The following is a 27,574-nucleotide window of genomic DNA, read 5'->3' as shown; positions in this document are numbered from 1 at the left end:
CCTGGAGGCCTGGGTTCAAATCCCACTCCTGACAACAGTTGCCAAAACAACACCTTTGGGAAGTGCTTTTAGAAGATCCCCATGTTCCAAAGAAATCCAATTGCAGTGTCCAGCTCAAGGTCTCGTTACAGTCAAGTGTGATTCGGTTGGGTGTCGCATTTCACCCTCTCACAGCTCCTTAGTTGATGCAGCTTTGATCATTATGTGGTAGCAGGCAGCTAGTACGACTTCCATTTATCACTCGTTTTGCGGTTCCATACATGTGGTTCTGCTCAGAGCTGCTGAAAAAGAGTCAGGCCACAACCAGCAGGCCAAGTGCATTTTTCGTTTGTTTTCAAGGAACGAGTCCCCTGCGTTCAGTTGCACGCAATGGCGATAGCTGCTGTCAGGAGTGGGATTTGAACCCACGCCTCCAGAGGAGACTGCGACCTTAACGCAGCGCCTTAGACCGCTCGGCCATCCTGACACACCGACGCGTGGCCACGATCGTGTGTGCGGATCCAAAGAGCTTCTCGGGCCAGGGTTGGTCACTGTGTGCTGACCGATGGGTGCTATTCCTTATTTTTGGATCATTTTGATGGTGAAGTGTGAGATGAGGATTATTTCAACTTGTGGAAGAAAACAAATGTTTTCACTTCACAAACATCAGAGGGATACCCTGGTAGCAAGCTCAACACAGCCAGGTTTTCTTTGCATTAGCTGGCCGTGACTCAGACTCTGCGCAAAATGAGTGCCACCCGAGAGCGCTCTCGGTGCTGCTGTTTACTTCTAGCATGTTGGCCTCACAGTAGAGCTCAGAGACTTTCAGCTGGGTGCATTTAAACATTAAATGTTATTGTCCCATTTTAGATCAAAGCTAGTTTAATTAACGAGGGGAGAACACACGTGGACGGCTAGGCTCTGAAAGAGACAACAACAAGGTAAGGCCTTAAGCCGTTATAAAAGCAGGAGACAGAAGCACTGTCACAGACACTTTGCTGTCCTGAGGAACATCAGATTCAGCAACATTTCTCATGTTTGAAAGGCAAGCTCAAAACCCTTAATCACCGAGGCAACATATATTCCAACTTCCAACCATACACCAGCGGTTCTCTGTGGTGCCACCTTGACCCTTGAGAGTTTTTCTAGTGACTGTGTTAATGTAAGCTCTTTGTTCCGCTGTAGGAATTTATCCAAAGCTCAACATTTGTTCCACATGACCTTGCGCACCACAGTTTCAAAAGCACTGCCATAAAGCAGTTCCTAACCTTTGAGCTGTAATCTCGGCACTCTGGTGGATTTTGTTAGGATTTGCTTACGGTGCTTTTCGCGGTTTACCAGTCTTGTGAGTGTTTAGCAAAGTTTAACAATTATGTGGCGAGAGGGAGCAATCACAGCTATGATGGTTAGTTGCAAAAGGTGCATCCTGACACTCGGCACACACAGGTAACTCCTGCCCTTTTTTAAAGTTGCTTTTTTAGTGGCACAACTCACACAAAACTAGCATGATAGCAATTGTGCGAAGAATACAGGCACTGTCAGGAGTGGGATTCGAACCCAGGCCTCTATGAGAGACTGCGACCTAATCGCAGTGCCTTGGATTGCAGTGCCTTGGATCGCTCGGCCCCCAAAAGCCATCAAAGGTTCACAGGGGGCTGCTGCCATGGATCCTTAGAGAACTGATCACTTTCCAGTGTGTGGGGAGCCTAGAAGGAACTAGATCCCCAACCTCCTGTAGAAGGCACAAACGTCATTCGATCTTATTGCATATGTTTTGTCCTACGCGCACATGCACGCGTCTGTTCCAATAGTCAGCTCTGTTGTACAATTAATGTTGCAAAATTTTGACCTGATGGAGTCAGGATGGCCGAGCGGTCTAAGGCGCTGCGTTCAGGTCGCAGTCTCCCCTGGAGGCGTGGGTTCAAATCCCACTCCTGACAACAGTTGCCAAAACGACACTTTTGGGAAGTGCTTTTAAAAGATCCCCATGTTCCAAAGAAAACCAATTCCAGTGTCCAGCTCAGGGTCTCGTTACAGTCAAGTGCCAAGCGAGGTGTGAATCTGTTGGGTGTCGCATTTCACCCTCTCAATACAGGCACTGTCAGGAGTGGGATTTGAACCCAGGCCTCTATGAGACACTGCCACCTAAATGCAGCACCTTGGAACGCTCAGCCATCAAAAGCCATCAAAGGTTCACAGGGGGCTGCTGCCATGGATCCTTAGAGAACTGATCACTTTCCAGTGTGTGGGGAGCCTAGATGGAACTAGATCCCCAACCTCCTGTAGAAGGCACAAACGTCATTCGATCTTATTGCATATGTTTTGTCCAACGCGCACATGCACGCGTCAGTTCCAATAGTCAGCTCTGTTGTACAATTAATGTTGCAAAATTTTGACCTGATGGAGTCAGGATGGCCGAGCGGTCTAAGGCGCTGCGTTCAGGTCGCAGTCTCCCCTGGAGGCGTGGGTTCAAATCCCACTCCTGACAACAGTTGCCAAAACAACACCTTTGGGAAGTGCTTTTAAAAGATCCCCATGTTCCAAAGAAAACCAATTGCAGTGTCCAGCTCAAGGTCTTGTTACAGTCAAGTGCCAAGCCAGGTGTGAATCTGTTGGGTGTCGCATTTCACCCTCTCAATACAGGCACTGTCAGGAGTGGGATTTGAACCCAGGCCTCTATGAGAGACTGCGACCTAAATGCAGTGCCTTGGATCGCAGTGCCTTGGATCGTTCGGCCATCAAAGGTTCACAGGGGGCTGCTGCCATGGATCCTTAGAGAACTGATCACTTTCCAGTGTGTGGGGAGCCTAGAAGGAACTAGATCCCCAACCTCCTGTAGAAGGCACAAACGTCATTCGATCTTATTGCATATGTTTTGTCCAACGCGCACATGCACACGTCAGTTCCAATAGTCAGCTCTGTTGTACAATTAATGTTGCAAAATTTTGACCTGATGGAGTCAGGATGGCCGAGCGGTCTAAGGCGCTGCGTTCAGGTCGCAGTCTCCCCTGGAGGCCTGGGTTCAAATCCCACTCCTGACAACAGTTGCCAAAACGACACCATTGGGAAGTGCTTTTAGAAGATCCCCATGTTCCAAAGAAATCCAATTGCAGTGTCCAGCTCAAGGTCTCGTTACAGTCAAGTGCCAAGCCAGGTGTGATTCTGTTGGGTGTCGCATTTCACCCTCTCACAGCTCCTTAGTTGATGCAGCTTTGATCATTATGTGGTAGCAGGCAGCTAGTACAACTTCCATTTATCACTCGTTTTGCGGTTCCATACATGTGGTTCTGCTCAGAGCTGCTGAAAAAGAGTCAGGCCACAACCAGCAGGCCAAGTGCATTTTTCGTTTGTTTTCAAGGAATGAGTCCCCTGCGTTCAGTTGCACGCAATGGCGATAGCTGCTGTCAGGAGTGGGATTTGAACCCACGCCTCCAGAGGAGACTGCGACCTTAACGCAGCGCCTTAGACCGCTCGGCCATCCTGACACACCGACGCGTGGCCACGATCGTGTGTGCGGATCCAAAGAGCTTCTCGGGCCAGGGTTGGTCACTGTGTGCTGACCGATAGGTGCTATTCCTTATTTTTGGATCATTTTGATGGTGAAGTGTGAGATGAGGATTATTTCAACATGTGGAAGAAAACAAATGTTTTCACTTCACAAACATCAGAGGGATACCCTGGTAGCAAGCTCAACACAGCCAGGTTTTCTTTGCATTAGCTGGCCGTGACTCAGACTCTGCGCAAAATGAGTGCCACCCGAGAGCGCTCTCGGTGCTGCTGTTTACTTCTAGCATGTTGGCCTCACAGTAGAGCTCAGAGACTTTCAGCTGGGTGCATTTAAACATTAAATGTTATTGTCCCATTTTAGATCAAAGCTAGTTTAATTAACGAGGGGAGAACACACGTGGACGGCTAGGCTCTGAAAGCGACAACAACAAGGTAAGGCCTTAAGCCGTTATAAAAGCAGGAGACAGAAGCACTGTCACAGACACTTTGCTGTCCTGAGGAACATCAGATTCAGCAACATTTCTCATGTTTGAAAGGCAAGCTCAAAACCCTTAATCACCGAGGCAACATATATTCCAACTTCCAACCATACACCAGCGGTTCTCTGTGGTGCCACCTTGACCCTTGAGAGTTTCGCTAGTGACTGTGTTAATGTAAGCTCTTTGTTCCGCTGTAGGAATTTATCCAAAGCTCAACATTTGTTCCACATGACCTTGCGCACCACAGTTTCAAAAGCACTGCCATAAAGCAGTTCCTAACCTTTGAGCTGTAATCTCAGCACTCTGGTGGATTTTGTTAGGATTTGTTTACGGTGCTTTTCGCGGTTTACCAGTCTTGTGAGTGTTTAGCAAAGTTTAACAATTATGTGGCGAGAGGGAGCAATCACAGCTATGATGGTTAGTTGCAAAAGGTGCATCCTGACACTCGACACACACAGGTAACTCCTGCCCTTTTTTAAAGTTGCTTTTTTAGTGGCACAACTCACACAAAACTAGCATGATAGCAATTGTGCGAAGAATACAGGCACTGTCAGGAGTGGGATTCGAACCCAGGCCTCTATGAGAGACTGCGACCTAATCGCAGTGCCTTGGATTGCAGTGCCTTGGATCCCTCGGCCCCCAAAAGCCATCAAAGGTTCACAGGGGGCTGCTGCCATGGATCCTTAGAGAACTGATCACTTTCCAGTGTGTGGGGAGCCTAGATGGAACTAGATCCCCAACCTCCTGTAGAAGGCACAAACGTCATTCGATCTTATTGCATATGTTTTGTCCAACGCGCACATGCACGCATCAGTTCCAATAGTCAGCTCTGTTGTACAATTAATGTTGCAAAACTTTGACCTGATGGAGTCAGGATGGCCGAGCGGTCTAAGGCGCTGCGTTTAGGTCGCAGTCTCCCCTGGAGGCGTGGGTTCAAATCCCACTCCTGACAACAGTTGCCAAAACTGCCCCTTTGGGAAGTGCTTTTAAAAGAACCCCATGTACCAAAGAAATCCAATTGCAGTGTCCAGCTCAAGGTCTCGTTACAGTCAAGTGCCAAGCCAGGTGTGATTCTGTTGGGTGTCACATTTCACCCTCTCACAGCTCCTTAGTTGATGCAGCTTTGATCATTATGTGGTAGCAGGCAGCTAGTACAACTTCCATTTATCACTCGTTTTGCGGTTCCATACATGTGGTTCTGCTCAGAGCTGCTGAAAAAGAGTCAGGCCACAACCAGCAGGCCAAGTGCATTTTTCGTTTGTTTTCAAGGAACGAGTCCCCTGCGTTCAGTTGCACGCAATGGCGAAAGCTGCTGTCAGGAGTGGGATTTGAACCCACGCCTCCAGAGGAGACTGCGACCTTAACGCAGCGCCTTAGACCGCTCGGCCATCCTGACACACCGACGCATGGCCACGATCGTGTGTGCGGATCCAAAGAGCTTCTCGGGCCAGGGTTGGTCACTGTGTGCTGACCGATGGGTGCTATTCCTTATTTTTGGATCATTTTGATGGTGAAGTGTGAGATGAGGATTATTTCAACTTGTGGAAGAAAACAAATGTTTTCACTTCACAAACATCAGAGGGATACCCTGGTAGCAAGCTCAACACAGCCAGGTTTTCTTTGCATTAGCTGGCCGTGACTCAGACTCTGCGCAAAATGAGTGCCACCCGAGAGCGCTCTCGGTGCTGCTGTTTACTTCTAGCATGTTGGCCTCACAGTAGAGCTCAGAGACTTTCAGCTGGGTGCATTTAAACATTAAATGTTATTGTCCCATTTTAGATCAAAGCTAGTTTAATTAACGGGGGGAGAACACACGTGGACGGCTAGGCTCTGAAAGCGACAACAACAAGGTAAGGCCTTAAGCCGTTATAAAAGCAGGAGACAGAAGCACTGTCACAGACACTTTGCTGTCCTGAGGAACATCAGATTCAGCAACATTTCTCATGTTTGAAAGGCAAGCTCAAAACCCTTAATCACCGAGGCAACATATATTCCAACTTCCAACCATACACCAGCGGTTCTCTGTGGTGCCACCTTGACCCTTGAGAGTTTCGCTAGTGACTGTGTTAATGTAAGTTCTTTGTTCCGCTGTAGGAATTTATCCAAAGCTCAACATTTGTTCCACATGACCTTGCGCGCCACAGTTTGAAAAGCACTGCCATGAAGCAGTTCCTAACCTTTGAGCTGTAATCTCGGCACTCTGCTGGATTTTGTTAGGATTTGTTTACGCTGCTTTTCGCGGTTCACCAGTCTCGTGAGTGTTTAGCAAAGTTTAACGATTATGTGGCGAGAGGGAGCAATCACAGCTATGATGGTTAGTTGCAAAAGGTGCATCCTGACACTGGGCACACACAGGTAACTCCTGCCCTTTTTTAAAGTTGCGTTTTTAGTGGCACAACTCACACAAAGCTAGCATGATAGCAATTGTGCGAAGAATACAGGCACTGTCAGGAGTGGGATTCGAACCCAGGCCTCTATGAGAGACTGTGACCTAAACGCAGTGCCTTGGATCGCAGTGCCTTGGATCGCAGTGCCTTGGATCGCAGTGCCTTGGATCGCAGTGCCTTGGATCGCTCGGCCATCAAAAGCCATCAAAGGTACACAGGGGGCTGCTGCCATGGATCCTTAGAGAACTGATCACTTTCCAGTGTGTGGGGAGCCTAGAAGGAACTAGATCCCCAACCTCCTGTAGAAGGCACAAACGTCATTCGATCTTATTACATATGTTTTGTCCGACGCGCACATGCACGCGTCAGTTCCAATAGTCAGCTCTGTTGTACAATTAATGTTGCAAAATTTTGACCTGATGGAGTCAGGATGGTCGAGCGGTCTAAGGCGCTGCGTTCAGGTCGCAGTCTCCCCTGGAGGCGTGGGTTCAAATCCCACTCCTGACAACAGTTGCCAAAACGACACCTTTGGGAAGTGCTTTTAAAAGATCCCCATGTTCCAAAGAAATCCAATTGCAGTGTCCAGCTCAAGGTCTCGTTACAGTCAAGTGCCAAGCCAGGTGTGAATCTGTTGGGTGTCGCATTTCACCCTCTCAATACAGGCACTGTCAGGAGTGGGATTTGAACCCAGGCCTCTATGAGACACTGCGACCTAAATGCAGCGCCTTGGAACGCTCAGCCATCAAAAGCCATCAAAGGTTTACAGGGGGCTGCTGCCATGGATCCTTAGAGAACTGATCACTTTCCAGTGTGTGGGGAGCCTAGAAGGAACTAGATCCCCAACCTCCTGTAGAAGGCACAAACGTCATTCGATCTTATTGCATATGTTTTGTCCAACGCGCACATGCACGCGTCTGTTCCAATAGTCAGCTCTGTTGTACAATTAATGTTGCAAAATTTTGACCTGATGGAGTCAGGATGGCTGAGCGGTCTAAGGCGCTGCGTTCAGGTCGCAGTCTCCCCTGGAGGCGTGGGTTCAAATCCCACTCCTGACAACAGTTGCCAAAACGACACCTTTGGGAAGTGCTTTTAAAAGATCCCCATGTTCCAAAGAAAACCAATTCCAGTGTCCCGCTCAAGGTCTCGTTACAGTCAAGTGCCAAGCGAGGTGTGAATCTGTTGGGTGTCGCATTTCACCCTCTCAATACAGGCACTGTCAGGAGTGGGATTTGAACCCAGGCCCCTATGAGACACTGCCACCTAAATGCAGCACCTTGGAATGCTCAGCCATCAAAAGCCATCAAAGGTTCACGGGGGGCTGCTGCCATGGATCCTTAGAGAACTGATCACTTTCCAGTGTGTGGGGAGCCTAGAAGGAACTAGATCCCCAACCTCCTGTAGAAGGCACAAACGTCATTCGATCTTATTGCATATGTTTTGTCCAACGCGCACATGCACGCGTCAGTTCCAATAGTCAGCTCTGTTGTACAATTAATGTTGCAAAATTTTGACCTGATGGAGTCAGGATGGCCGAGCGGTCTAAGGCGCTGCGTTCAGGTCGCAGTCTCCCCTGGAGGCGTGGGTTCAAATCCCACTCCTGACAACAGTTGCCAAAACGACACCATTGGGAAGTGCTTTTAGATGAGCCCCATGTTCCAAAGAAATCCAATTGCAGTGTCCAGCTCAAGGTCTCATTACAGTCAAGTGTGATTCGGTTGGGTGTCGCATTTCACCCTCTCACAGCTCCTTAGTTGATGCAGCTTTGATCATTATGTGGTAGCAGGCAGCTAGTACAAGTTCCATTTATCACTCGTTTTGCGGTTCCATACATGTGGTTCTGCTCAGAGCTGCTGAAAAAGAGTCAGGCCACAACCAGCAGGCCAAGTGCATTTTTCGTTTGTTTTCAAGGAACGAGTCCCCTGCGTTCAGTTGCACGCAAAGGCGACAGCTGCTGTCAGGAGTGGGATTTGAACCCACGCCTCCAGAGGAGACTGCGACCTTAACGCAGCGCCTTAGACCGCTCGGCCATCCTGACACACCGACGCGTGGCCACGATCGTGTGTGCGGATCCAAAGAGCTTCTCGGGCCAGGGTTGGTCACTGTGTGCTGACCGATGGGTGCTATTCCTTATTTTTGGATCATTTTGATGGTGAAGTGTGAGATGAGGATTATTTCAACTTGTGGAAGAAAACAAATGTTTTCACTTCACAAACATCAGAGGGATACCCTGGTAGCAAGCTCAACACAGCCAGGTTTTCTTTGCATTAGCTGGCCGTGACTCAGACTCTGCGCAAAATGAGTGCCACCCGAGAGCGCTCTCGGTGCTGCTGTTTACTTCTAGCATGTTGGCCTCACAGTAGAGCTCAGAGACTTTCAGCTGGGTGCATTTAAACATTAAATGTTATTGTCCCATTTTAGATCAAAGCTAGTTTAATTAACGAGGGGAGAACACACGTGGACGGCTAGGCTCTGAAAGAGACAACAACAAGGTAAGGCCTTAAGCCGTTATAAAAGCAGGAGACAGAAGCACTGTCACAGACACTTTGCTGTCCTGAGGAACATCAGATTCAGCAACATTTCTCATGTTTGAAAGGCAAGCTCAAAACCCCTAATCACCGAGGCAACATATATTCCAACTTCCAACCATACACCAGCGGTTCTCTGTGGTGCCACCTTGACCCTTGAGAGTTTTGCTAGTGACTGTGTTAATGTAAGCTCTTTGTTCCGCTGTAGGAATTTATCCAAAGCTCAACATTTGTTCCACATGACCTTGCGCACCACAGTTTCAAAAGCACTGCCATAAAGCAGTTCCTAACCTTTGAGCTGTAATCTCGGCACTCTGGTGGATTTTGTTAGGATTTGTTTACGGTGCTTTTCGCGGTTTACCAGTCTTGTGAGTGTTTAGCAAAGTTTAACAATTATGTGGCGAGAGGGAGCAATCACAGCTATGATGGTTAGTTGCAAAAGGTGCATCCTGACACTGGGCACACACAGGTAACTCCTGCCCTTTTTTAAAGTTGCTTTTTTAGTGGCACAACTCACACAAAACTAGCATGATAGCAATTGTGCGAAGAATACAGGCACTGTCAGGAGTGGGATTCGAACCCAGGCCTCTATGAGAGACTGCGACCTAATCGCAGTGCCTTGGATTGCAGTGCCTTGGATCGCTCGGCCCCCAAAAGCCATCAAAGGTACACAGGGGGCTGCTGCCATGGATCCTTAGAGAACTGATCACTTTCCAGTGTGTGGGGAGCCTAGATGGAACTAGATCCCCAACCTCCTGTAGAAGGCACAAACGTCATTCGATCTTATTGCATATGTTTTGTCCAACGCGCACATGCACGCATCAGTTCCAATAGTCAGCTCTGTTGTACAATTAATGTTGCAAAACTTTGACCTGATGGAGTCAGGATGGCCGAGCGGTCTAAGGCGCTGCGTTTAGGTCGCAGTCTCCCCTGGAGGCGTGGGTTCAAATCCCACTCCTGACAACAGTTGCCAAAACTGCCCCTTTGGGAAGTGCTTTTAAAAGAACCCCATGTACCAAAGAAATCCAATTCACGTGTCCAGCACAAGGTCTCGTTACAGTCAAGTGCCAAGCGAGGTGTGAATCTGTTGGGTGTTGCATTTCACCCTTTCAATACAGGCCCTGTCAGGAGTGGGATTTGAACCCAGGCCTCTATGAGACACTGCCACCTAAATGCAGCGCCTTGGAACGCTCAGCCATCAAAAGCCGTCAAAGGTTCACAGGGGGCTGCTGCCATGGATCCTCAGAGAACTGATCACTTTCCAGTGTGTGGGGAGCCTAGAAGGAACTAGATCCCCAACCTCCTGTAGAAGGCACAAACGTCATTCGATCTTATTGCATATGTTTTGTCCAACGCGCACATGCACACGTCAGTTCCAATAGTCAGCTCTGTTGTACAATTAATGTTGCAAAATTTTGACCTGATGGAGTCAGGATGGCCGAGCGGTCTAAGGCGCTGCGTTCAGGTCGCAGTCTCCCCTGGAGGCGTGGGTTCAAATCCCACTCCTGACAACAGTTGCCAAAACGACACCTTTGGGAAGTGCTTTTAAAAGATCCCCATGTTCCAAAGAAATCCAATTGCAGTGTCCAGCTCAAGGTCTCATTACAGTCAAGTGCCAAGCGAGGTGTGAATCTGTTGGGTGTCGCATTTCACCCTCTCAATACAGGCACTGTCAGGAGTGGGATTTGAACCCAAGCCTCTATTAGAGACTGCGACCTAAACGCAGTGTCTTGGATCGCTCGGCCTTCAAAAGCCATCAAAGGTTCACAGGGGGCTGCTGCCATGGATCCTTAGAGAACTGATCACTTTCCAGTGTGTGGGGAGCCTAGAAGGAACTAGATCCCCAACCTCCTGTAGAAGGCACAAACGTCATTCGATCTTATTGCATATGTTTTGTCCAACGCGCACATGCACGCGTCTGTTCCAATAGTCAGCTCTGTTGTACAATTAATGTTGCAAAATTTTGACCTGATGGAGTCAGGATGGCTGAGCGGTCTAAGGCGCTGCGTTCAGGTCGCAGTCTCCCCTGGAGGCGTGGGTTCAAATCCCACTCCTGACAACAGTTGCCAAAACGACACCTTTGGGAAGTGCTTTTAAAAGATCCCCATGTTCCAAAGAAAACCAATTCCAGTGTCCCGCTCAAGGTCTCGTTACAGTCAAGTGCCAAGCGAGGTGTGAATCTGTTGGGTGTCGCATTTCACCCTCTCAATACAGGCACTGTCAGGAGTGGGATTTGAACCCAGGCCCCTATGAGACACTGCCACCTAAATGCAGCACCTTGGAATGCTCAGCCATCAAAAGCCATCAAAGGTTCACGGGGGGCTGCTGCCATGGATCCTTAGAGAACTGATCACTTTCCAGTGTGTGGGGAGCCTAGAAGGAACTAGATCCCCAACCTCCTGTAGAAGGCACAAACGTCATTCGATCTTATTGCATATGTTTTGTCCAACGCGCACATGCACGCGTCAGTTCCAATAGTCAGCTCTGTTGTACAATTAATGTTGCAAAATTTTGACCTGATGGAGTCAGGATGGCCGAGCGGTCTAAGGCGCTGCGTTCAGGTCGCAGTCTCCCCTGGAGGCGTGGGTTCAAATCCCACTCCTGACAACAGTTGCCAAAACGACACCATTGGGAAGTGCTTTTAGAAGATCCCCATGTTCCAAAGAAATCCAATTGCAGTGTCCAGCTCAAGGTCTCATTACAGTCAAGTGTGATTCGGTTGGGTGTCGCATTTCACCCTCTCACAGCTCCTTAGTTGATGCAGCTTTGATCATTATGTGGTAGCAGGCAGCTAGTACAACTTCCATTTATCACTCGTTTTGTGGTTCCATACATGTGGTTCTGCTCAGAGCTGCTGAAAAAGAGTCAGGCCACAACCAGCAGGCCAAGTGCATTTTTCGTTTGTTTTCAAGGAACGAGTCCCCTGCGTCCAGTTGCACGCAATGGCGATAGCTGCTGTCAGGAGTGGGATTTGAACCCACGCCTCCAGAGGAGACTGCGACCTTAACGCAGCGCCTTAGACCACTCGGCAATCCTGACACACCGACGCGTGGCCACGATCGTGTGTGCGGATGCAAAGAGCTTCTCGGGCCAGGGTTGGTCACTGTGTGCTGACCGATGGGTGCTATTCCTTATTTTTGGATCATTTTGATGGTGAAGTGTGAGATGAGGATTATTTCAACTTGTGGAAGAAAACAAATGTTTTCACTTCACAAACATCAGAGGGATACCCTGGTAGCAAGCTCAACACAGCCAGGTTTTCTTTGCATTAGCTGGCCGTGACTCAGACTCTGCGCAAAATGAGTGCCACCCGAGAGCGCTCTCGGTGCTGCTGTTTACTTCTAGCATGTTGGCCTCACAGTAGAGCTCAGAGACTTTCAGCTGGGTGCATTTAAACATTAAATGTTATTGTCGCATTTTAGATCAAAGCTAGTTTAATTAACGAGGGGAGAACACACGTGGACGGCTAGGCTCTGAAAGAGACAACAACAAGGTAAGGCCTTAAGCCGTTATAAAAGCAGGAGACAGAAGCACTGTCACAGACACTTTGCTGTCCTGAGGAACATCAGATTCAGCAACATTTCTCATGTTTGAAAGGCAAGCTCAAAACCCTTAATCACCGAGGCAACATATATTCCAACTTCCAACCATACACCAGCGGTTCTCTGTGGTGCCACCTTGACCCTTGAGAGTTTCGCTAGTGACTGTGTTAATGTAAGCTCTTTGTTCCGCTGTAGGAATTTATCCAAAGCTCAACATTTGTTCCACATGACCTTGCGCACCACAGTTTCAAAAGCACTGCCATAAAGCAGTTCCTAACCTTTGAGCTGTAATCTCGGCACTCTGGTGGATTTTGTTAGGATTTGTTTACGGTGCTTTTCGCGGTTTACCAGTCTTGTGAGTGTTTAGCAAAGTTTAACAATTATGTGGCGAGAGGGAGCAATCACAGCTATGATGGTTAGTTGCAAAAGGCGCATCCTGACACTGGGCACACACAGGTAACTCCTGCCCTTTTTTAAAGTTGCTTTTTTAGTGGCACAACTCACACAAAACTAGCATGATAGCAATTGTGCGAAGAATACAGGCACTGTCAGGAGTGGGATTCGAACCCAGGCCTCTATGAGAGACTGCGACCTAATCGCAGTGCCTTGGATTGCAGTGCCTTGGATCGCTCGGCCCCCAAAAGCCATCAAAGGTTCACAGGGGGCTGCTGCCATGGATCCTTAGAGAACTGATCACTTTCCAGTGTGTGGGGAGCCTAGATGGAACTAGATCCCCAACCTCCTGTAGAAGGCACAAACGTCATTCGATCTTATTGCATATGTTTTGTCCAACGCGCACATGCACGCATCAGTTCCAATAGTCAGCTCTGTTGTACAATTAATGTTGCAAAACTTTGACCTGATGGAGTCAGGATGGCCGAGCGGTCTAAGGCGCTGCGTTTAGGTCGCAGTCTCCCCTGGAGGCGTGGGTTCAAATCCCACTCCTGACAACAGTTGCCAAAACTGCCCCTTTGGGAAGTGCTTTTAAAAGAACCCCATGTACCAAAGAAATCCAATTCAAGTGTCCAGCACAAGGTCTCGTTACAGTCAAGTGCCAAGCGAGGTGTGAATCTGTTGGGTGTTGCATTTCACCCTTTCAATACAGGCCCTGTCAGGAGTGGGATTTGAACCCAGGCCTCTATGAGACACTGCCACCTAAATGCAGCGCCTTGGAACGCTCAGCCATCAAAAGCCGTCAAAGGTTCACAGGGGGCTGCTGCCATGGATCCTCAGAGAACTGATCACTTTCCAGTGTGTGGGGAGCCTAGAAGGAACTAGATCCCCAACCTCCTGTAGAAGGCACAAACGTCATTCGATCTTATTGCATATGTTTTGTCCAACGCGCACATGCACACGTCAGTTCCAATAGTCAGCTCTGTTGTACAATTAATGTTGCAAAATTTTGACCTGATGGAGTCAGGATGGCCGAGCGGTCTAAGGCGCTGCGTTCAGGTCGCAGTCTCCCCTGGAGGCGTGGGTTCAAATCCCACTCCTGACAACAGTTGCCAAAACGACACCTTTGGGAAGTGCTTTTAAAAGATCCCCATGTTCCAAAGAAATCCAATTGCAGTGTCCAGCTCAAGGTCTCATTACAGTCAAGTGCCAAGCGAGGTGTGAATCTGTTGGGTGTCGCATTTCACCCTCTCAATACAGGCACTGTCAGGAGTGGGATTTGAACCCAAGCCTCTATGAGAGACTGCGACCTAAACGCAGTGTCTTGGATCGCTCGGCCATCAAAAGCCATCAAAGGTTCACAGGGGGCTGCTGCCATGGATCCTTAGAGAACTGATCACTTTCCAGTGTGTGGGGAGCCTAGATGGAACTAGATCCCCAACCTCCTGTAGAAGGCACAAACGTCATTCGATCTTATTGCATATGTTTTGTCCAATGCGCACATGCACGCGTCGGTTCCAATAGTCAGCTCTGTTGTACAATTAATGTTGCAAAATTTTGATCTGATGGAGTCAGGATGGCCGAGCGGTCTAAGGCGCTGCGTTCAGGTCGCAGTCTCCCCTGGAGGCCTGGGTTCAAATCCCACTCCTGACAACAGTTGCCAAAACAACACCTTTGGGAAGTGCTTTTAGAAGATCCCCATGTTCCAAAGAAATCCAATTGCAGTGTCCAGCTCAAGGTCTCGTTACAGTCAAGTGTGATTCGGTTGGGTGTCGCATTTCACCCTCTCACAGCTCCTTAGTTGATGCAGCTTCGATCATTATGTGGTAGCAGGCAGCTAGTACAACTTCCATTTATCACTCGTTTTGTGGTTCCATACATGTGGTTCTGCTCAGAGCTGCTGAAAAAGAGTCAGGCCACAACCAGCAGGCCAAGTGCATTTTTCGTTTGTTTTCAAGGAACGAGTCCCCTGCGTTCAGTTGCACGCAATGGCGATAGCTGCTGTCAGGAGTGGGATTTGAACCCACGCCTCCAGAGGAGACTGCGACCTTAACGCAGCGCCTTAGACCGCTCGGCCATCCTGACACACCGACGCGTGGCCACGATCGTGTGTGCGGATCCAAAGAGCTTCTCGGGCCAGGGTTGGTCACTGTGTGCTGACCGATGGGTGCTATTCCTTATTTTTGGATCATTTTGATGGTGAAGTGTGAGATGAGGATTATTTCAACTTGTGGAAGAAAACAAATGTTTTCACTTCACAAACATCAGAGGGATACCCTGGTAGCAAGCTCAACACAGCCAGGTTTTCTTTGCATTAGCTGGCCGTGACTCAGACTCTGCGCAAAATGAGTGCCACCCGAGAGCGCTCTCGGTGCTGCTGTTTACTTCTAGCATGTTGGCCTCACAGTAGAGCTCAGAGACTTTCAGCTGGGTGCATTTAAACATTAAATGTTATTGTCCCATTTTAGATCAAAGCTAGTTTAATTAACGAGGGGAGAACACACGTGGACGGCTAGGCTCTGAAAGAGACAACAACAAGGTAAGGCCTTAAGCCGTTATAAAAGCAGGAGACAGAAGCACTGTCACAGACACTTTGCTGTCCTGAGGAACATCAGATTCAGCAACATTTCTCATGTTTGAAAGGCAAGCTCAAAACCCTTAATCACCGAGGCAACATATATTCCAACTTCCAACCATACACCAGCGGTTCTCTGTGGTGCCACCTTGACCCTTGAGAGTTTTGCTAGTGACTGTGTTAATGTAAGCTCTTTGTTCCGCTGTAGGAATTTATCCAAAGCTCAACATTTGTTCCACATGACCTTGCGCACCACAGTTTCAAAAGCACTGCCATAAAGCAGTTCCTAAACTTTGAGCTGTAATCTCGGCACTCTGGTGGATTTTGTTAGGATTTGCTTATGGTGCTTTTCGCGGTTTACCAGTCTTGTGAGTGTTTAGCAAAGTTTAACAATTATGTGGCGAGAGGGAGCAATAACAGCTATGATGGTTAGTTGCAAAAGGTGCATCCTGACACTCGGCACACACAGGTAACTCCTGCCCTTTTTTAAAGTTGCTTTTTTAGTGGCACAACTCACACAAAACTAGCATGATAGCAATTGTGCGAAGAATACAGGCACTGTCAGGAGTGGGATTCGAACCCAGGCCTCTATGAGAGACTGCGACCTAATTGCAGTGCCTTGGATTGCAGTGCCTTGGATTGCTCGGCCCCCAAAAGCCGTCAAAGGTTCACAGGGGGCTGCTGCCATGGATCCTTAGAGAACTGATCACTTTCCAGTGTGTGGGGAGCCTAGAAGGAACTAGATCCCCAACCTCCTGTAGAAGGCACAAACGTCATTCGATCTTATTGCATATGTTTTGTCCAACGCGCACATGCACGCGTCTGTTCCAATAGTCAGCTCTGTTGTACAATTAATGTTGCAAAATCTTGACCTGATGGAGTCAGGATGGCCGAGCGGTCTAAGGCGCTGCGTTCAGGTCGCAGTCTCCCCTGGAGGCGTGGGTTCAAATCCCACTCCTGACAACAGTTGCCAAAACGACACTTTTGGGAAGTGCTTTTAAAAGATCCCCATGTTCCAAAGAAAACCAATTCCAGTGTGCAGCTCAAGGTCTCGTTACAGTCAAGTGCCAAGCGAGGTGTGAATCTGTTGGGTGTCGCATTTCACCCTCTCAATACAGGCACTGTCAGGAGTGGGATTTGAACCCAGGCCTCTATGAGACACTGCCACCTAAATGCAGCACCTTGGAACGCTCAGCCATCAAAAGCCGTCAAAGGTTCACAGGGGGCTGCTGCCATGGATCCTCAGAGAACTGATCACTTTCCAGTGTGTGGGGAGCCTAGAAGGAACTATATCCCCAACCTCCTGTAGAAGGCACAAACGTCATTCGATCTTATTGCATATATTTTGTCCAACGCGCACATGCACGCGTCTGTTCCAATAGTCAGCTCTGTTGTACAATTAATGTTGCAAAATGTTCACCTGATGGAGTCAGGATGGCCGAGCGGTCTAAGGCGCTGCGTTCAGGTCGCAGTCTCCCCTGGAGGCCTGGGTTCAAATCCCACTCCTGACAACAGTTGCCAAAACTACACCTTTGGGAAGTGCTTTTAAAAGATCCCCATGTTCCAAAGAAAACCAATTGCAGTGTCCAGCTCAAGGTCTCGTTACAGTCAAGTGCCAAGCCAGGTGTGAATCTGTTGGGTGTCGCATTTCACCCTCTCAGTACAGGCACTGTCAGGAGTGGGATTTAAACCCAGGCCTCTATGAGAGACTGCGACCTAAAAGCAGTGCCTTGGAACGTTCGGCCATCAAAGGTTCACAGGGGGCTGCTGCCATGGATCCTTAGAGAACTGATCACTTTCCAGTGTGTGGGGAGCCTAGAAGGAACTAGATCCCCAACCTCCTGTAGAAGGCACAAACGTCATTCGATCTTATTGCATATGTTTTGTCCAACGCGCACATGCACACGTCAGTTCCAATAGTCAGCTCTGTTGTACAATTAATGTTGCAAAATTTGACCTGATGGAGTCAGGATGGCCGAGCGGTCTAAGGCGCTGCGTTCAGGTCGCAGTCTCCCCTGGAGGCGTGGGTTCAAATCCCACTCCTGACAACAGTTGCCAAAACGACACCATTGGGAAGTGCTTTTAGAAGATCCCCATGTTCCAAAGAAATCCAATTGCAGTGTCCAGCTCAAGGTCTCGTTACAGTCAAGTGTGATTCGGTTGGGTGTCGCATTTCACCCTCTCACAGCTCCTTCGTTGATGCACCTTTGATCATTATGTGGTAGCAGGCAGCTAGTACGACTTCCATTTATCACTCGTTTTGCGGTTCCATACATGTGGTTCTGCTCAGAGCTGCTGAAAAAGAGTCAGGCCACAACCAGCAGGCCAAGTGCATTTTTCGTTTGTTTTCAAGGAACGAGTCCCCTGCGTTCAGTTGCACGCAATGGCGATAGCTGCTGTCAGGAGTGGGATTTGAACCCACGCCTCCAGAGGAGACTGCGACCTTAACGCAGCGCCTTAGACCGCTCGGCCATCCTGACACACCGACGCGTGGCCACGATCGTGTGTGCGGATCCAAAGAGCTTCTCGGGCCAGGGTTGGTCACTGTGTGCTGACCGATGGGTGCTATTCCTTATTTTTGGATCATTTTGATGGTGAAGTGTGAGATGAGGATTATTTCAACTTGTGGAAGAAAACAAATGTTTTCACTTCACAAACATCAGAGGGATACCCTGGTAGCAAGCTCAACACAGCCAGGTTTTCTTTGCATTAGCTGGCCGTGACTCAGACTCTGCGCAAAATGAGTGCCACCCGAGAGCGCTCTCGGTGCTGCTGTTTACTTCTAGCATGTTGGCCTCACAGTAGAGCTCAGAGACTTTCAGCTGGGTGCATTTAAACATTAAATGTTATTGTCCCATTTTAGATCAAAGCTAGTTTAATTAACGAGGGGAGAACACACGTGGACGGCTAGGCTCTGAAAGCGACAACAACAAGGTAAGGCCTTAAGCCGTTATAAAAGCAGGAGACAGAAGCACTGTCACAGACACTTTGCTGTCCTGAGGGACATCAGATTCAGCAACATTTCTCATGTTTGAAAGGCAAGCTCAAACCCTTAATCACCGAGGCAACATATATTCCAACTTCCAACCATACACCAGCGGTTCTCTGTGGTGCCACCTTGACCCTTGAGAGTTTTGCTAGTGACTGTGTTAATGTAAGCTCTTTGTTCCGCTGTAGGAATTTATCCAAAGCTCAACATTTGTTCCACATGACCTTGCGCACCACAGTTTCAAAAGCACTGCCATAAAGCAGTTCCTAACCTTTGAGCTGTAATCTCGGCACTCTGGTGGATTTTGTTAGGATTTGTTTACGGTGCTTTTCGCGGTTTACCAGTCTTGTGAGTGTTTAGCAAAGTTTAACAATTATGTGGCGAGAGGGAGCAATCACAGCTATGATGGTTAGTTGCAAAAGGTGCATCCTGACACTGGGCACACACAGGTAACTCCTGCCCTTTTTTAAAGTTGCTTTTTTAGTGGCACAACTCACACAAAACTAGCATGATAGCAATTGTGCGAAGAATACAGGCACTGTCAGGAGTGGGATTCGAACCCAGGCCTCTATGAGAGACTGCGACCTAATCGCAGTGCCTTGGATTGCAGTGCCTTGGATCGCTCGGCCCCCAAAAGCCATCAAAGATTCACAGGGGGCTGCTGCCATGGATCCTTAGAGAACTGATCACTTTCCAGTGTGTGGGGAGCCTAGAAGGAACTAGATCCCCAACCTCCTGTAGAAGGCACAAACTGTCATTCGATCTTATTGCATATGTTTTGTCCAACGCGCACATGCACGCATCTAGTTCCAATAGTCAGCTTTGTTGTACAATTAATGTTGCAAAACTTTGACCTGATGGAGTCAGGATGGCCGAGCGGTCTAAGGCGCTGCGTTTAGGTCGCAGTCTCCCCTGGAGGCGTGGGTTCAAATCCCACTCCTGACAACAGTTGCCAAAACTGCCCCTTTGGGAAGTGCTTTTAAAAGAACCCCATGTACCAAAGAAATCCAATTCACGTGTCCAGCACAAGGTCTCGTTACACTCAAGTGCCAAGCGAGGTGTGAATCTGTTGGGTGTTGCATTTCACCCTTTCAATACAGGCCCTGTCAGGAGTGGGATTTGAACCCAGGCCTCTATGAGACACTGCCACCTAAATGCAGCGCCTTGGAACGCTCAGCCATCAAAAGCCGTCAAAGGTTCACAGGGGGCTTCTGCCATGGATCCTCAGAGAACTGATCACTTTCCAGTGTGTGGGGAGCCTAGAAGGAACTAGATCCCCAACCTCCTGTAGAAGGCACAAACGTCATTCGATCTTATTGCATATGTTTTGTCCAACGCGCACATGCACACGTCAGTTCCAATAGTCAGCTCTGTTGTACAATTAATGTTGCAAAATTTGACCTGATGGAGTCAGGATGGCCGAGCGGTCTAAGGCGCTGCGTTCAGGTCGCAGTCTCCCCTGGAGGCGTGGGTTCAAATCCCACTCCTGACAACAGTTGCCAAAACGACACCTTTGGGAAGTGCTTTTAAAAGATCCCCATGTTCCAAAGAAATCCAATTGCAGTGTCCAGCTCAAGGTCTCATTACAGTCAAGTGCCAAGCCAGGTGTGAATCTGTTGGGTGTCGCATTTCACCCTCTCAATACAGGCACTGTCAGGAGTGGGATTTGAACCCAAGCCTCTATGAGAGACTGCGACCTAAACGCAGTGTCTTGGATCGCTCGGCCTCAAAGCCATCAAAGGTTCACAGGGGGCTGCTGCCATGGATCCTTAGAGAACTGATCACTTTCCAGTGTGTGGGGAGCCTAGATGGAACTAGATCCCCAACCTCCTGTAGAAGGCACAAACGTCATTCGATCTTATTGCATATGTTTTGTCCAACGCGCACATGCACGCGTCTGTTCCAATAGTCAGCTCTGTTGTACAATTAATGTTGCAAAATTTTGACCTGATGGAGTCAGGATGGCCGAGCGGTCTAAGGCGCTGCGTTCAGGTCGCAGTCTCCCCTGGAGGCCTGGGTTCAAATCCCACTCCTGACAACAGTTGCCAAAACGACACCTTTGGGAAGTGCTTTTAAAAGATCCCCATGTTCCAAAGAAAACAATTGCAGTGTCCAGCTCAAGGTCTCGTTACAGTCAAGTGCCAAGCCAGGTGTGAATCTGTTGGGTGTTGCATTTCACCCTCTCAATACAGGCACTGTCAGGAGTGGGATTTGAACCCAGGCCCCTATGAGACACTGCCACCTAAATGCAGCGCCTTGGAACGCTCAGCCATCAAAAGCCATCAAAGGTTCACAGGGGGCTGCTGCCATGGATCCTTAGAGAACTGATCACTTTCCAGTGTGTGGGGAGCCTAGATGGAACTAGATCCCCAACCTCCTGTAGAAGGCACAAACGTCATTCGATCTTATTGCATATGTTTTGTCCAATGCGCACATGCACGCGTCGGTTCCAATAGTCAGCTCTGTTGTACAATTAATGTTGCAAAATTTTGACCTGATGGAGTCAGGATGGCCGAGCGGTCTAAGGCGCTGCGTTCAGGTCGCAGTCTCCCCTGGAGGCCTGGGTTCAAATCCCACTCTGACAACAGTTGCCAAAACAACACCTTTGGGAAGTGCTTTTAGAAGATCCCCATGTTCCAAAGAAATCCAATTGCAGTGTCCAGCTCAAGGTCTCGTTACAGTCAAGTGTGATTCGGTTGGGTGTCGCATTTCACCCTCTCACAGCTCCTTAATTGATGCAGCTTTGATCATTATGTGGTAGCAGGCAGCTAGTACAACTTCCATTTATCACTCGTTTTGTGGTTCCATACATGTGGTTCTGCTCAGAGCTGCTGAAAAAGAGTCAGGCCACAACCAGCAGGACAAGTGCATTTATTGTTTGTTTTCAAGGAACGAGACCCCTGCGTTCAGTTGCACGCAATGGCGATAGCTGCTGTCAGGAGTGGGATTTGAACCCACGCCTCCAGAGAAGACTGCTACCTTAACGCAGCGCCTTAGACCGCTAGGCCATCCTGACACACCGACGCGTGGCCACGATCGTGTGTGCGGATCCAAAGAGCTTCTCGGGCCAGGGTTGGTCACTGTGTGCTGACCGATGGGTGCTATTCCTTATTTTTGGATCATTTTGATGGTGAAGTGTGAGATGAGGATTATTTCAACTTGTGGAAGAAAACAAATGTTTTCACTTCACAAACATCAGAGGGATACCCTGGTAGCAAGCTCAACACAGCCAGGTTTTCTTTGCATTAGCTGGCCGTGACTCAGACTCTGCGCAAAATGAGTGCCACCCGAGAGCGCTCTCGGTGCTGCTGTTTACTTCTAGCATGTTGGCCTCACAGTAGAGCTCAGAGACTTTCAGCTGGGTGCATTTAAACATTAAATGTTATTGTCCCATTTTAGATCAAAGCTAGTTTAATTAACGAGGGGAGAACACACGTGGACGGCTAGGCTCTGAAAGAGACAACAACAAGGTAAGGCCTTAAGCCGTTATAAAAGCAGGAGACAGAAGCACTGTCACAGACACTTTGCTGTCCTGAGGAACATCAGATTCAGCAACATTTCTCATGTTTGAAAGGCAAGCTCAAAACCCTTAATCACCGAGGCAACATATATTCCAACTTCCAACCATACACCAGCGGTTCTCTGTGGTGCCACCTTGACCCTTGAGAGTTTTTCTAGTGACTGTGTTAATGTAAGGTCTTTGTTCCGCTGTAGGAATTTATCCAAAGCTCAACATTTGTTCCACATGACCTTGCGCACCACAGTTTCAAAAGCACTGCCATAAAGCAGTTCCTAACCTTTGAGCTGTAATCTCGGCACTCTGGTGGATTTTGTTAGGATTGCTTACGGTGCTTTTCGCGGTTTACCAGTCTTGTGAGTGTTTAGCAAAGTTTAACAATTATGTGGCGAGAGGGAGCAATCACAGCTATGTTGGTTAGTTGCAAAGGTGCATCCTGACACTGGGCACACACAGGTACTCCTGCCCTTTTTTAAAGTTGCTTTTTTAGTGGCACAACTCACACAAAACTAGCATGATAGCAATTGTGCGAAGAATACAGGCACTGTCAGGAGTGGGATTCGAACCCAGGCCTCTATGAGAGACTGCGACCTAATCGCAGTGCCTTGGATTGCAGTGCCTTGGATCGCTCGGCCCCCAAAGCCATCAAAGGTTCACAGGGGGCTGCTGCCATGGATCCTTAGAGAACTGATCACTTTCCAGTGTGTGGGGAGCCTAGAAGGAACTAGATCCCCAACCTCCTGTAGAAGGCACAAACGTCATTCGATCTTATTGCATATGTTTTGTCCAACGCGCACATGCACGCGTCAGTTCCAATAGTCAGCTCTGTTGTACAATTAATGTTGCAAAATTTTGACCTGATGGAGTCAGGATGGCCGAGCGGTCTAAGGCGCTGCGTTCAGGTTGCAGTCTCCCCTGGAGGCGTGGGTTCAAATCCCACTCCTGACAACAGTTGCCAAAACGACACCATTGGGAAGTGCTTTTAGATGATCCCCATGTTCCAAAGAAATCCAATTGCAGTGTCCAGCTCAAGGTCTCGTTACAGTCAAGTGCCAAGCCAGGTGTGATTCTGTTGGGTGTCGCATTTCACCCTCTCACAGCTCCTTAGTTGATGCAGCTTTGATCATTATGTGGTAGCAGGCAGCTAGTACACTTCCATTTATCACTCGTTTTGCGGTTCCATACATGTGGTTCTGCTCAGAGCTGCTGAAAAAGAGTCAGGCCACAACCAGCAGGCCAAGTGCATTTTTCGTTTGTTTTCAAGGAACGAGTCCCCTGCGTGCAGTTGCACGCAATGGCGATAGCTGCTGTCAGGAGTGGGAGTTGAACCCACGCCTCCAGAGGAGACTGCGACCTTAACGCAGCGCCTTAGACCGCTCGGCCATCCTGACACACCGACGCGTGGCCACGATCGTGTGTGCGGATCCAAAGAGCTTCTCGGGCCAGGGTTGGTCACTGTGTGCTGACCGATGGGTGCTATTCCTTATTTTTGGATCATTTTGATGGTGAAGTGTGAGATGAGGGATTATTTCAACTTGTGGAAGAAAACAAATGTTTTCACTTCACAAACATCAGAGGGATACCCTGGTAGCAAGCTCAACACAGCCAGGTTTTCTTTGCATTAGCTGGCCGTGACTCAGACCTGCGCAAAATGAGTGCCACCCGAGAGCGCTCTCGGTGCTGCTGTTTACTTCTAGCATGTTGGCCTCACAGTAGAGCTCAGAGACTTTCAGCTGGGTGCATTTAAACATTAAATGTTATTGTCCCATTTTAGATCAAAGCTAGTTTAATTAACGAGGGGAGAACACACGTGGACGGCTAGGCTCTGAAAGAGACAACAACAAGGTAAGGCCTTAAGCCGTTATAAAGCAGGAGACAGAAGCCACTGTCACAGACACTTTGCTGTCCTGAGGAACATCAGATTCAGGCAACATTTCTCATGTTTGAAAGGCAAGCTCAAACCCTTAATCACCGAGGCAACATATATTCCAACTTCCAACCATACACCAGCGGTTCTCTGTGGTGCCACCTTGACCCTTGAGAGTTTTGCTAGTGACTGTGTTAATGTAAGGTCTTTGTTCCGCTGTAGGAATTATCCAAAGCTCAACATTTGTTCCACATGACCTTGCGCGCCACAGTTTCAAAAGCACTGCCATAAAGCAGTTCCTAACCTTTGAGCTGTAATCTCGGCACTCTGGTGGATTTTGTTAGGATTTGTTTACGGTGCTTTTCGCGGTTTACCAGTCTTGTGAGTGTTTAGCAAAGTTTAACAATTATGTGGCGAGAGGGAGCAATCACAGCTATGATGGTTAGTTTGCAAAAGGTGCATCCTGACACTGGGCACACACAGGTAACTCCTGCCCTTTTTTAAAGTTGCTTTTTTAGTGGCACAACTCACACAAACTAGCATGATAGCAATTGTGCGAAGAATACAGGCACTGTCAGGAGTGGGATTCGAACCCAGGCCTCTATGAGAGACTGCGACCTAATCGCAGTGCTTGGATTGCAGTGCCTTGGGTCGCTCGGCCCCCAAAAGCCATCAAAGGTTCACAGGGGGCTGCTGCATGGATCCTTAGAGAACTGATCACTTTCCAGTGTGTGGGGAGCCTAGAAGGAACTAGATCCCCAACCTCCTGTAGAAGGCACAAACGTCATTCGATCTTATTGCATATGTTTTGTCCAACGCGCACATGCACGCGTCAGTTCCAATAGTCAGCTCTGTTGTACAATTAATGTTTGCAAAATTTTGACCTGATGGAGTCAGGATGGCCGAGCGGTCTAAGGCGCTGCGTTCAGGTCGCAGTCTCCCCTGGAGGCGTGGGTTCAAATCCCACTCCTGACAACAGTTGCCAAAACGACACCTTTGGGAAGTGCTTTTAAAAGATCCCCATGTTCCAAAGAAAACAATTGCAGTGTCCAGCTCAAGGTCTCGTTACAGTCAAGTATGAGTCTGTTGGGTGTCGCATTTCACCCTGTCACAGCTCCTTAGTTGATGTAGCTTTGATCGTTATGTGGTAGCAGGCAGCTAGTACAACTTCCATTTATCACTGGTATCACTAATAAAAATAAAAAAAATAAAATAAAAAAAAAAGTAATTCACACTATACTCTATATACTATACACTATACACACTTTTTAAATTATGATATTTACACTGTGCAATAATGGTCCAGTTAGGCTCAGAGTTGAGCAGACGGATGGCTTGTGGGTAAAAATTCTCTTCAACCTTTCAGTCTTAGCCTCAGGCAGCGGTAACGCCGGCCTGATGGGAGCAGGGAGAAGAGAGAGTGTCCGGGGTGGCTGGGCTGTTTTAGGATCTTCATGGCCCTCAGCCTGCACTGCTTGGTGTAAATGTCCTGCAGGTTGGGAGGGTGGTTCTGATGATCCGTTCAGCTGAACGAACCACCCTTTTTAGGGCCATGAAGTCCTGCTTGGTGCAGTTTCCCATCCAGGTGGTGATGCTCCCACGCATTGATGCTCTCAATGGTGCAGGTGTAAAAGTTCCTGAGTACCTTGAGTGGGAGCTTGAAGTCTCTCAGCCGCCTGAGGAGGTAGAGACGCTGTCTGGCCTTCTTCACAGTGATGTTTATGTGATGAGTCCAGGACAGGTCCTGTGAGATGGTCACTCCCAGGTATTTGAAGGTGTCCACTCTTTCCACCTCAGCACCACTGATGACAAGTGGATGGTAGTCCCTCTGCTGCTTCCTGCTGAAGTCCACGATCAGTTCCTTTGTTTTGCTGACGTTGAGCAGGAGGTGGTTCTCCTGGCACCAGTTCTCCAGGCGGGAGACCTCTCTCCTGTAGGCTGTCTCCTCATTGTGAGAGATTAGTCCCACAACAGCAGTGTCGTCAGCAAACTTGATGATGACGTTGGACTCTGACGTGGCCCTCGCAGTCATGGGTGTACAGTGAGATACAGCAGAGGGCTGAGCACACAGCCTTGGGGGGATCCAGTGTTGAGGGTGAGGGAGGATGAGGTGAGGTGACCCACTCGTACCACCTGTGGTTGCTGGTCAGGAAGCTGTGAACCCACCTGCACAGGGATGGGCCCAGGCCCAGGTCCAGCATTTTAGAGACCAGCCTGGAGGGAACTATGGTGTTGAATGCTGAGCTGTAATCTACAAACAGCACTCTCACATAGTTCCCCTTACCAGTGTCTATGTGTGAAAGGGTCTTGTGGAGGAGGAAGGATATGGCGTCATCTGTGGATCTGTCTGGCCGGTATGCAAACTGTAGTGGGTCGAGGGTGGTGGGCAGTGAGGAGGTGATGAATGTCTTGATGAGTCTCTCAAAACACTTCATCACCACAGAGGTGAGTGCTATGGGCCTGAAGTCATTGGGGCTGCTGGGGTGTGGTTTCTTTGGGACAGGGACTATGATGGACTTTTTAAAGCAGGTGGGAATCACACACAGTTTCAGTGAGAGGTTGAATATCACTGTAAACACAGGTGCCAGCTGGTCAGCGCAGGTCTTAAGGACACGTCCGCTAATACCGTCTGGTCCAGCCGCTTTCCTGGTGTTTACACGTCTAAACGCCCTCCTCACGTCGCGCTCCGTCACAGTGAGTGTCTCCGCCCCTCCGGCCGGGAGCGCAGCGGGCTGTCGGCTTCCCGACTCAAAGCGCGCAAAGAAGATGTTGAGTTCATCAGCCAGAGAAGCGTCGGCATTCACCGGTGTGTGTGGTGCTTTGTAGTCCGTGATGGTGCGTAGTCCCTGCCACAGTCCCCTGGGGTCAGACTGTTGTAGTTGCTGTTCCAGTCTGCGGCCGTAGCGATGTTTTGCCTCTTTCACCGCTCTGCGGACGTTGTATGATGCAACCTTGTAGTCCTCCATGTTCCCAGAGGCGAGGCCGGAGTTGTAGGCAATGGTGCGGGACCTCAGGGCGTCGCGGACAGATTTATCCACCCACGGCTTCTGATTGGGAAAAGTCCTGATGGTCCTCCTAAGTGAAGTGTCTTCAACAACTTTCCCAATAAATCCCACAACAGTTTCCGTAAACTCCTCGATGTCTCCGCCCGCGCTGCTGCGAAACATGTCCCAGTCGGTTGAATCCAACGCACCCTGCAGAGCGGCCTCTGTTTGATCAGACCACCGTGTCACTTCTCTCACAGCAGGGGGTTCCTGCCTGAGCCGTTGTTTGTATTTCGGCATGAGAAGCACAGAGGTGTGGTCAGACTTCCCAAAAGGCGGAAGAGGCTTTGCTTTGTAGCCATCTTTGAATGGAGAGTAGCAGTGGTCTAGGGTCCTCTCTCCTCTGGTGGGGCAGTCGATGTGTTGAATCAATTCCGGTATCACCTTTTTCAAGTTTGCACTGTTAAAGTCCCCGGCTACGATGAGAGCCGCATCACGCTGGTTAGCCTGATAGGTGGAAATAGCCTCATGTAGCTCGGATAGTGCAGTGTTTGTGTCCGCCTGAGGTGGAATATAGACGGCGCTGAAGATGACCGAAGTAAACTCGCGGGGCAGGTAGTGGGGACGGCATTTCAGGGTTAGGAGCTCCAGGTTAGGTGAACATGATTGTTTCAGAAGGACAACATTCCTACTGTCACACCAGTTGTTATTAATCATTAGGCACACACCTCCTCCTCTTGATTTTCCAGACTCACTCGTTCTGTCCGTGCGATGAACACTGAAGAACTCCGACGGCTGTACGGCGTGGTCCGGTATGAGGGGAGTCAGCC

General features: G+C 48.9%; 23 non-coding genes across 23 annotated transcripts; 14 read left to right on the top strand and 9 right to left on the bottom strand.

Moving 5' to 3' along the window:
• Positions 1-383: 383 nt before the first annotated feature.
• trnal-aag (transfer RNA leucine (anticodon AAG)) lies at positions 384-466 on the bottom strand. The gene has a single exon. It is a non-coding gene; the product is annotated as a tRNA-Leu (tRNA).
• Positions 467-1,836: 1,370 nt separating this feature from the next.
• Positions 1,837-1,919, top strand: trnal-cag (transfer RNA leucine (anticodon CAG)). Its single transcript has one exon. It is a non-coding gene; the product is annotated as a tRNA-Leu (tRNA).
• Positions 1,920-2,384: 465 nt separating this feature from the next.
• On the top strand, positions 2,385-2,467 carry trnal-cag (transfer RNA leucine (anticodon CAG)). The gene has a single exon. It is a non-coding gene; the product is annotated as a tRNA-Leu (tRNA).
• Positions 2,468-3,381: 914 nt separating this feature from the next.
• trnal-aag (transfer RNA leucine (anticodon AAG)) lies at positions 3,382-3,464 on the bottom strand. Its single transcript has one exon. It is a non-coding gene; the product is annotated as a tRNA-Leu (tRNA).
• A 1,370-nt stretch (positions 3,465-4,834) lies between these two features.
• trnal-uag (transfer RNA leucine (anticodon UAG)) lies at positions 4,835-4,917 on the top strand. The gene has a single exon. It is a non-coding gene; the product is annotated as a tRNA-Leu (tRNA).
• Positions 4,918-5,278: 361 nt separating this feature from the next.
• On the bottom strand, positions 5,279-5,361 carry trnal-aag (transfer RNA leucine (anticodon AAG)). The gene has a single exon. It is a non-coding gene; the product is annotated as a tRNA-Leu (tRNA).
• A 2,511-nt stretch (positions 5,362-7,872) lies between these two features.
• trnal-cag (transfer RNA leucine (anticodon CAG)) lies at positions 7,873-7,955 on the top strand. The gene has a single exon. It is a non-coding gene; the product is annotated as a tRNA-Leu (tRNA).
• Positions 7,956-8,304: 349 nt separating this feature from the next.
• On the bottom strand, positions 8,305-8,387 carry trnal-aag (transfer RNA leucine (anticodon AAG)). Its single transcript has one exon. It is a non-coding gene; the product is annotated as a tRNA-Leu (tRNA).
• Positions 8,388-9,757: 1,370 nt separating this feature from the next.
• On the top strand, positions 9,758-9,840 carry trnal-uag (transfer RNA leucine (anticodon UAG)). The gene has a single exon. It is a non-coding gene; the product is annotated as a tRNA-Leu (tRNA).
• Positions 9,841-10,305: 465 nt separating this feature from the next.
• Positions 10,306-10,388, top strand: trnal-cag (transfer RNA leucine (anticodon CAG)). Its single transcript has one exon. It is a non-coding gene; the product is annotated as a tRNA-Leu (tRNA).
• A 1,013-nt stretch (positions 10,389-11,401) lies between these two features.
• On the top strand, positions 11,402-11,484 carry trnal-cag (transfer RNA leucine (anticodon CAG)). Its single transcript has one exon. It is a non-coding gene; the product is annotated as a tRNA-Leu (tRNA).
• Positions 11,485-11,833: 349 nt separating this feature from the next.
• On the bottom strand, positions 11,834-11,916 carry trnal-aag (transfer RNA leucine (anticodon AAG)). Its single transcript has one exon. It is a non-coding gene; the product is annotated as a tRNA-Leu (tRNA).
• Positions 11,917-13,286: 1,370 nt separating this feature from the next.
• Positions 13,287-13,369, top strand: trnal-uag (transfer RNA leucine (anticodon UAG)). The gene has a single exon. It is a non-coding gene; the product is annotated as a tRNA-Leu (tRNA).
• A 465-nt stretch (positions 13,370-13,834) lies between these two features.
• trnal-cag (transfer RNA leucine (anticodon CAG)) lies at positions 13,835-13,917 on the top strand. Its single transcript has one exon. It is a non-coding gene; the product is annotated as a tRNA-Leu (tRNA).
• Positions 13,918-14,814: 897 nt separating this feature from the next.
• On the bottom strand, positions 14,815-14,897 carry trnal-aag (transfer RNA leucine (anticodon AAG)). The gene has a single exon. It is a non-coding gene; the product is annotated as a tRNA-Leu (tRNA).
• A 1,370-nt stretch (positions 14,898-16,267) lies between these two features.
• On the top strand, positions 16,268-16,350 carry trnal-cag (transfer RNA leucine (anticodon CAG)). The gene has a single exon. It is a non-coding gene; the product is annotated as a tRNA-Leu (tRNA).
• A 1,002-nt stretch (positions 16,351-17,352) lies between these two features.
• trnal-cag (transfer RNA leucine (anticodon CAG)) lies at positions 17,353-17,435 on the top strand. The gene has a single exon. It is a non-coding gene; the product is annotated as a tRNA-Leu (tRNA).
• A 349-nt stretch (positions 17,436-17,784) lies between these two features.
• On the bottom strand, positions 17,785-17,867 carry trnal-aag (transfer RNA leucine (anticodon AAG)). The gene has a single exon. It is a non-coding gene; the product is annotated as a tRNA-Leu (tRNA).
• A 1,371-nt stretch (positions 17,868-19,238) lies between these two features.
• trnal-uag (transfer RNA leucine (anticodon UAG)) lies at positions 19,239-19,321 on the top strand. The gene has a single exon. It is a non-coding gene; the product is annotated as a tRNA-Leu (tRNA).
• Positions 19,322-19,785: 464 nt separating this feature from the next.
• On the top strand, positions 19,786-19,868 carry trnal-cag (transfer RNA leucine (anticodon CAG)). The gene has a single exon. It is a non-coding gene; the product is annotated as a tRNA-Leu (tRNA).
• Positions 19,869-21,309: 1,441 nt separating this feature from the next.
• On the bottom strand, positions 21,310-21,392 carry trnal-aag (transfer RNA leucine (anticodon AAG)). The gene has a single exon. It is a non-coding gene; the product is annotated as a tRNA-Leu (tRNA).
• Positions 21,393-23,201: 1,809 nt separating this feature from the next.
• trnal-aag (transfer RNA leucine (anticodon AAG)) lies at positions 23,202-23,284 on the bottom strand. Its single transcript has one exon. It is a non-coding gene; the product is annotated as a tRNA-Leu (tRNA).
• A 1,368-nt stretch (positions 23,285-24,652) lies between these two features.
• Positions 24,653-24,735, top strand: trnal-cag (transfer RNA leucine (anticodon CAG)). Its single transcript has one exon. It is a non-coding gene; the product is annotated as a tRNA-Leu (tRNA).
• The last annotated feature ends 2,839 nt before the right edge of the window (positions 24,736-27,574 follow it).

The sequence above is a fragment of the Archocentrus centrarchus genome, chromosome 19 (genome assembly GCF_007364275.1).
Source record: "Archocentrus centrarchus isolate MPI-CPG fArcCen1 chromosome 19, fArcCen1, whole genome shotgun sequence".
Taxonomy (NCBI): domain Eukaryota; kingdom Metazoa; phylum Chordata; class Actinopteri; order Cichliformes; family Cichlidae; genus Archocentrus; species Archocentrus centrarchus.
Note: the sequence above shows the minus strand (reverse complement) of the source record. Positions and strands in the feature narration are given on the sequence as shown.